Raw genomic sequence first — 9,104 nt, forward strand, 5'->3', positions numbered from 1 at the left:
CTTTTACCAAACATTAGACTTGTCCGTTCCTTTGGTACTGAACCCAGATCAGCTGAACCCAGGTCAGCTGAACTCAGGTCAGCTGAATCCAGATCAGCTGAACCCAGGTCAGCCGAATCCAGGTCAGCTGAACTCAGGTCAGCCGAACCCAGGTCAGCTGAACCCAGGTCAGCCGAATCCAGGTCAGCTGAACCCAGGTCGGCTGAACCCAGGTCAGCTGAATCCAGGTCAGCTGAACTCAGGTCGGCTGAACCCAGGTCAGCTGACCAGTGGATGTTTCTGAGCTTTACTGTGTCACTGAACAGACCACAAGGTGCTTTCTATTGGAAAATCTTCTTTTATACTGTAAGTAGTTTTGTACGTGATCCACTGAGATGAAAAAGAGAACCAGCAATAATTTCTGGTGAAAGTCACAAATCTGATGTTTAGCACTGATGTTCGATGTTGTGGAGTTCGTTCCGTTTATTTTGCCGGTTGTTTGAGTCTTCTGTCCCAAATCCCTTTTCCAAACCGCACCCTGTCCAGGAGGGACCGGGATGTTACGGCAGATAAAGGATCCAGGTGTTATCTCGACACCTGGATCACACTTCATCCATAATGCATTGCTGTTGCATCGAGTCTGGTTCTACGCCAGGATCAAACACACCGAGATGAAACCGATCAGGACTCGCCGCTCCATTGAAGTTCTACAAGATAAATTTTATTCACTGGTGAAATGTTTTCATGATGAGTTCGGGGTGAACAGGGGAAACAGCGCTGGGTCTAGTTTGTACATAATCAAAACTTTAGAGGAATAAATCCAACACACGCAGCTCAACCTATATCTGCAGCGAGCGGATCCACATCCAAAAAGCAAAAAGCATGAACTTCCATCAGAGAACAAGCTGTTTGATGCGTTAAGTGACTGAGAGGAAACCCGGAGGTTCCAGAAGGTTCTTCTCTCACGGACTCCCTGCTGGTTTACAGTTTCAACGGTTCAAGGATCATGAAACTCAACTGATGACTGTGGAAACTTTCAATTCAAGTAAGAAAAACAAAAAATGCACAGTTGCATGTTTTTTTCCTGCAGCAGTAGCGGTGTGTGAGTGATTTCCAATCAGGAAACCATGTGAAATATAAACAGAACGTTTCCTTTCCCTCTGAGCAGAAACAATAGGACTAGTCTGTTAGCGCTAGTCTGTTAGCGCTAGTCTGTTAGCGCTAGTCTGTTAGCACTAGTCTGTTAGCACTAGTCTTAACTTCAGGTCTCTTCAGCATGTTTTACCTCAATGTGATTTTCTTATAAACACATTATGTTGTTCCTCAAGACTGTATCACTCATCTAAATGTTGGTTAAAAAATGCCTTGTAATTATTATATTCACAGATTTTATGTAGCTTTGTGCTTCAAGTCAAGTGTCTCCAGGTTTTATTTCCACAGTTGGAACATTTACTTCACAGAGACTTTATTCCAGTGGATTAAAGGTACAATAATGAAAATAAAGTCCTTCTGGTGTCCAACAAAACATCAGTGCTTCAGTTGTGTTGTAAGTATATGATGTCATTTTCCAAAGGTTAACAGACACATTAATCCAAAACGTCGCATGACATCACAGGAACCGCGGCAGCCATATTGTTGACAGTGACAGCGCAGCAGCGCTAACAAAGCTCAGCTAACGCTAGCTAGCTAGCATCAGGCAGACAGCTGATGAAGTCTGGTTCAGTTTAAACATGAAGGTGTTTTGCCTCGAGGCGTTTCCCCTAAAAATGTGTTTGGCCGTCTTCAGCTCGATTTCACATTTCATTTCAGTTTTTGTGGATTATTTTCCGCTCGCTGGTTTTCAAACGGTAAAACATTTTAAAAACATTTCACAGAAAGACAGCAGCTTACTGTAAGTAAGCTAGCTAGCTAGCTAGCTAGCTAATGAACGGTCCGGCTTGTTATTATCTCAAACCACAAGCAGCAAGTTTCAGGCTCTGCTTTAGTCTACTGGACATTTATTAAAGCAGAGTCACAGTTATCTACTGGACATTTATTAAAGCAGAGTCACAGTTACTTCACCTTTCCCCCAATCATTTTACAATATGATTAGATGTTTTGAAATCCAGACTTGACAGAGTCAAACCTAGCTTGAAGTGAACTTCTGTGATGTCAGCAATATGGCGGCTGTTTGGTATTTCTGGGTTTTGCGAGCGGATCCGCTGGAATAAAGAAACATGAAGTGAAACTGACTGACTGACGGCTCCGAAACACTTTGACTCCACGCCAAACTGTGTGATGTACAAACAGAGAAAGTGTCTGTATTTAAGCTTATTTAACCCTTCTGAAATGGTTTATTTTGGTAAGAGTTATTTTGTTCCTCACTGCACTAAAAATAATATTAACTATTGGCAAAGTATGTGTATAGCTGGCAAAGAGAAAAGATTATAAATGAATCTGTATTAAAGAGGTTGCTCTTGTTTCTGGGACGTTTTGATGCTGCTAGCAGTCGGCTGTCGTTTTGTAAAAGACTTTTGTTTCTTTGTTAAATGTTTTTCTCAGATCGTACAGAAATGGTTTGCTTTTGTAAAATAAACGTAGGATGTTGAAAAGAAAATAATCAGTCGAGTTTCATTTCTCTACTGCAGTAACACCAGATCATTTCATAATGTTGTTAATATTGTTAATATCGGTAATATTGTTAATACTGTTAATATTGATAATATCTGTGATATTGTTAATATTGTTAATATTGGACAGGAAACATCGACTGAATGATCCGACATGAAACTGAGGAAGACGCTTCACCTGTTTCTTCCTCTGGTTCCAACAGTGAAAACAGTAAGAAGGACTCAGTGGATTTTTTCCCACCATGCAACACTGGTGTCTGGTTCTCCTTCCCAGAGTCCCGCTGGTTTCAGTCCAGTCTAACAGGGTCTGGCTCATGTTCACACCGATGAGACATCAGGGCTTTTATTTAGAAAGCTCCCAGCTGCAGTTTCATGAACATCTCGGTGTTAAGATCAGCAGTTTGTGATTTCTGCTGTTTGTATGAGAGACGATGTGACTCATAAATAAATAATAATAATAAATAAAATAAAACATCAGAGATGTGGTGAGGTGGAACTCCGAGGCTCACCTGCAGGACAAAGTGCTTTTCCTGCGACACGAGAGCGAGTCGCTGAACTGAGCCGAGTCTTTAATGGAGGAGGAGGAGCCACAGAGAGACCTGAGAGAAGAGATTTGTTGTTTATCCTTCAATAATTCATCAGACCGACGTCCCGATTCTAAAAAGACGAGTGCTGAGCGGACGGATCGATGCTGAGTGCAGGAACACATTCTCTGACCTGAAAAAAGCCTTTTCCTCTTTTCCTCTTTTCCTCTTTTCTTCTTTTCTTCTTTTCTCTTTTCCTCTTTTCTTCTTTTCCTCTTTTCCTCTTTCCTCTTTCTTCTTTTCCTCTTTCTTCTTTTCCTCTTTTCTTCTTTTCCTCTTTTCCTCTTTTCCTCTTTTCTTCTTTTCCTCTTTTCCTCTTTCTTCTTTTCTTCTTTTCCTCTTTTCCTCTTTTCTCTTTTCTTCTTTTCCTCTTTTCTTCTTTTCCTCTTTTCTTCTTTTCCTCTTTCCTCTTTTCCTCTTTTCTTCTTTTCCTCTTTTCCTCTTTTCTTCTTTTCTTCTTTTCCTCTTTTCCTCTTTTCCTCTTTTCTTCTTTTCCTCTTTTCTTCTTTTCCTCTTTTCTTTTCCTCTTTTCCTCTTTTCTTCTTTTCCTCTTTTCCTCTTTTCCTCTTTTCCTCTTTTCCTCTTTTCTTCTTTTCCTCTTTTCCTCTTTTCTTCTTTTCCTCTTTTCTTTTCCTCTTTTCCTCTTTTCTTCTTTTCCTCTTTTCCTCTTTCCTCTTTCCTCTTTTCTTCTTTTCTCTTTTCTTCTTTTCCTCTTTTCTCTTTCTCTTTTCTTCTTTTCCTCTTTTCCTCTTTCTTTCTTCTTTTCCTTCTTTCCTCTTTTCCTCTTTCTTCTTTTCTTCTTTTCCTCTTTTCTTTCTTTTCCTCTTTTCCTCTTTCTCTTTCTTTTTCTTCTTTTCCTCTTTCCTCTTTTCCTCTTTTCCTCTTTTCTTCTTTTCCTCTTTTCCTCTTTTCCTCTTTTCCTCTTTTCTTCTTTTCTTCTTTCCTCTTTTCTCTTTTCCTCTTTTCTTCTTTTCCTCTTTTCTTCTTTTCCTCTTTTCCTCTTTTCCTCTTTTCCTCTTTTCTTCTTTTCCTCTTTTCCTCTTTTCTCTTTTCTTCTTTTCCTCTTTTCCTCTTTTCTCTTCTCTTTTCCTCTTTTCCTCTTGAGTCTCTCCTGAAATCCTTCAGCTGCTCAAAGGAAAAACAGAACAAACCACAAACTTTAATATGGAAACTGAAGCTTTCAGCTGCAGCAGCTGACATGTTGCTTTTTATTATTAAAGCAGAAATAGTAGAGTTGTAGTAGAAATTATTATTTCCTTTCAGATTCACGATCCTTGGAGAATTTTATTTGTTACTGAACCTTTATTTAACAGACGAATCAGACAAATTCTTATTTACACTAACGGCTGATTCAGCAGTTACCTGGATTCATATATATAATTCCTCATATAATTCTGCATATGGTAATATATAATCCATGTAACTCCCCATCTAAAAGCCGTCTAAAGAGTTTCCTTGCAGAAATTTCTGACCGTTTTAGAAGTAAAGCCTCTTTTTCTCACCAAAAATTGATTATTTAACAGTTTTATAAAAAATGTCTCTTGGACGCCACTGATCAGGTTTTGACAAAGTTCGGGAATGATGCGTCTGATTGGCCGAAGGCGGCGCTTCATGTGTTGCTTATTCATCCAACATGAAGTCAGCCGGTTCAAAGGATTTCACTGATCCTCATCTGATCCTCATCTGATCCTCATCTGATCCTCATCTGATCCACTCTGTTCCTCTTGATTTGTTAAACTCCATGTTGTTTTCTTGGATTACTGTTTGCTTCGGTTTTGAAATAAAGAAAACCAGAGTAGAGTCAAGACCAGGATCAGGCTGGCTGCACGGCATTATGGGAAAGAGACAGCAGCTTTTTACTGCAGCAGAGTAAGGAACATATCTTTTCTAAAAACATTTTGCCTCTAAAATGAGAGAAGAAATGTAAATGTTAAGTATTTACAGTTCCATCTGCAGCTCATGTTGCATCACAGTTTCTGAAGTCTGCAGGTCTGTTTTCTCAGAGTAATTCTATCATGAATTATCGTTAATGAAACCGGCCGAACTCTCTGTAAGGAAGGAGCAGCTGTCTGCTGGAACCTTTAAACCATAAACCTGCAGCTTAAAGGTTTCAGTTGAACCAGCTGAAGTAAGTCTGACCTGGTTTAAGCTTGGAGGAACACAGAATCTCTTTTCCTGAACTCGGTTCTCCTGAACGGGGAACGCAGCGCCGGTCGGATTATTTTCACTTTCTTTTAAAACACAAATCAATTTCTTTCAAGACTCTTCATCTGTCTAGATCTCTACTCAACATATTGTCATTTTATTTCATTTATTTTTTCACTCCTAAATCCCTCGTCGGGCTGAACAGTGTGAAGCTGTGGAGGTGAAGCAGGATCGCCTGTCGTCACACTGGAGAGAGAGAGAGAGAGAGAGAGAGAGAGAGAGAGAGAGAGAGAGAGAGAGAGAGAGAGAGAGAGAGAGAGAGAGAGAGAGAGAGAGAGAGAGAGAGAGAGGAGAGAGAGAGAGAGAGAGAGAGAGAGAGAGAGAGAGAGAGAGAGAGAGAGAGAGAGAGAGAGAGAGAGAGAGAGAGAGAGAGAGAGAAAAAAAACAAACAAACAAATTTTTGGATTCCAAATGGGACAGACTATTAAATAATCAAAACAAAGTGACTTTTAAAAAAAACTTAAGACACTATTTTCATTTTTCTTCAAAAACAAACAAAGTTGAAGACTACCATACCAAACTGGACTACTACAAAAGCTAACCAAGAAGAGGCTAACTTGCAAACCTGGACTCATTTGGACTAAAGTGAGCAATACCTGACAACAGAACAACTGCATCTTTAAAGAACCCTACACAGAGGTAGGCTGTGAAGAAAACAAAATATTTTTGAAAATCCCTTAGAAATCAGCTATTTAGAGCCAAGCTAAAGCTAAAGCTAGCCGACAGTTACTCTGCCTCTGCACAGGACAGTTAGAAACCGTTACATTCTGGTTGCTATGGAAACCATGCCTGCACAGAGCAGAGAGGTGAAGAGCGCACACGCCAAGAAGAAGTACGAGGAGAAACTTCTCAAAGACAACCCTGATGTACTCTTTGCCGACTTCATCTATCTCAACAATAAGAAGATAAAAAACAATTTGATCTTCCACACTGCGCAGATATCTACATGGAAATCTGCTCTCTGTAACCAATACACATTCACAGTTAAAGAAGGCATCGGTCGAGGTGGAAGAATCACAATCTGCAATGACGAGGCCCTCGATACAGACAACCCACTGTTCACTGTCACCTATTACACCAAAGGAACTGTGCTGCTGCAGGGCAGTGAGACTAGCCTGAAATCTTTTGAACAGACTTTTCCCTCGCTCAAAGCACAAGTAGAGAAAGAGAGAGACTGTGCCCCCGAAGCCTGTTCAGACTCTGAGGAGGACAGCCCCCCTCCCCCCACCTCCTTCCCCCGGGGACAGACAGCTGAGAGAGAGCCTGGCCCTGCTGGAGATGGACCTGGCAGAGTTTAAAGAGCTCAGCCAGGCCAGGCTCTCAGACTCCAGCACCAGCAGCCCCATCCAGCAGCTCAGAGAGGAGGTCCAGCAGCTGAAGACAGAGTCAGACCACCGTAGCTGAGCTCAGAGAGTCTCTGACAGCGGTGCAGGAGGAAAATAAGAACCTGCACACACAGATGTTTCAGATGAACAAAGATGCTGAAAGAAGAGACAAATCCCTCACCAGTGAACTGCAGCACCTGAGAGAACAGCTCCTCCACATCAGCAGGACCTCCAACCACACAGACAAACACACTAACAATCACACACACCCTGATACAGACACATATAGCCAAACACCTACTGACCCACAGACAGGTACTACCAAAACACCCACACACAGCCCTTCTCACTGTTCAGGTCAGCCAACTAAGACCCCCACTGACACACGCTCAGTCCCTGAGACACAGCCCCCTCCAAGCAGACCAGCTGAGCAGACTCCACATGTGGCCCTCCTGATGGACTCCGACCGCAGATTCCTCGATCCCCAGAAGCTCTTCCCTGGACATCTGGTAACAGCGAAGCGCTGCGGTACAACCGGCCACGCACAGCAGCTCCTGAGGAAGGAAATCCTGGGAAATCCACAGTGCATCATCGTCCACACCGGCACCAATGACATCCACTCCCTGTGCAGCGGCACCGCTGAGGCTGTGCGGAAAGTGGCTGAGAAGGCCAACAAGGAGTTCCCAGACTCTCGTATTGTGATCTCCACACTCTTGCCGCGGCACGACATTCCTCCACACGTCATCAATGGGATCAATAGTGATATCCGCCGAGGATGTGCTTCCTTACCTAATGTGCACCTTGCACATCATCCTGGGATCAGCCTGCACGACATGTATGATGGACTCCACCTGCATGATATGGGTGTGCGGACTCTTGAAGACCCTTAAAGATGCCGCCCTGGGCCGCAACCCCTACACACCCAGCTACCTACCATCTGCAGGAAATCACCGCCCGCCACCCCCATACACCCCCAGGTACACCCCTTTCCCACCCGGAAGACCCGACGACGATGCCGAGGCCCCTTCGTTCCTGCGCCCCCCCGTCGACTCCCCGTCCGAACGCAGCTTCACACTTCCCAACACCAAACCACAGGCAAGGAAAACCTCCAGTCACAAAACGCCCCACACAGCAAAGACCTGAGAGCTTCGCTGCAGCTGTGGCCCGACCCGCTTCTACTGCCACACCCACACCCACACCCAGACCCAGACCCACACCCAGACCCAGACCCAGCCCCCCCGCACCCAGTGAACTAGGGGAAATAAAAGAGATGCTGCACACGCTGTGCACCAGGCTACTGCTGGGCGATAAGAGACCAAAAAACAAGTCAAGTTACTTTACCACATTATCTGTTAATCTGTAATTAATTCTGTTAAACTTAGAATTATCTGAATTGATGCAAGGATCTAATAATAACAATAAACCTACTACTAATAATAATAAATAACCAATATAGCTATATTACTATATAAATTAATTAATGTCAAATTACCTTTTTTTTTTTTTTTTTTTTTTTTTTTTTTTTTTAGTCTGTTCCATTAAGGATATCCATTTTAATGATTCTAAATGCGTTCATTCTGTTTGAGTTGTTGGAATATCCAGGGTCTGAACTCTTCAGCCTTCGGCCTGAAGAGCACAAACCCTGAATTTCTCAGGAGCATTGACAATGCTGACATCATTATCCTAACGGAGACTTGGTGCCGCAAAGACACACCTACATACTGTCCCTCAGGCTTCTATGAAATCATTTTGCCCTCACAAAAACTAAGCACAACCCATCGTGGTCGAGACTCCGGAGGAATTTTGGTGTGGTATAGAGAGGATCTTGCCGACCACATTTCTATAATTAATATAGGCAAATCACACTGCTGGCTAAAACTAAACAAAAACATTGGCATAACAGAAAATGACATTTACCTCTGTGCAGTATATATCCCTCCAGCAGAATCTCCTTACTATGAAGAGGAATACATTAATGACTTCCACTCAGAAATAAGCCATTTCCAGGCCCAGGGAAATGTGCTGCTATGTGGTGACTTCAATGCTCGAACTGGATCTGAATCTGACCAAATTGATTCACAAGGCAATAATCATGTGTTTGGTCAAAACTCCCTATACCTTACACCAACTCTCCCAAAGAGAAACAGTCTGGATAACACTGTCAATAAGAGTGGTAAAGAGCTAGTGCACCTTTGTCGAGCCTTAGGTCTGTACATGCTTAATGGTCGGATCAGAGGGGATTCTTTAGGGAGGTTCACATGTTGTTCAGCACTTGGAGCTAGTGTAGTTGACTATGCAATTACTGACATGGACCCCACCTCCTTCAATGCATTCACTGTCAGGAGACAAACTCCTCTTTCAGACCACAATCAAATTAATACCTATCTAAAAACTACTAGGCA

This window comes from Centroberyx affinis, unplaced genomic scaffold (assembly GCF_046629955.1).
Source record: "Centroberyx affinis isolate AG114_WGS23_722 - 3 ecotype Tasmania unplaced genomic scaffold, CSIRO-AGI_Caff_v1 ptg004047l_1, whole genome shotgun sequence".
Taxonomy (NCBI): Eukaryota; Metazoa; Chordata; class Actinopteri; order Beryciformes; family Berycidae; genus Centroberyx; species Centroberyx affinis.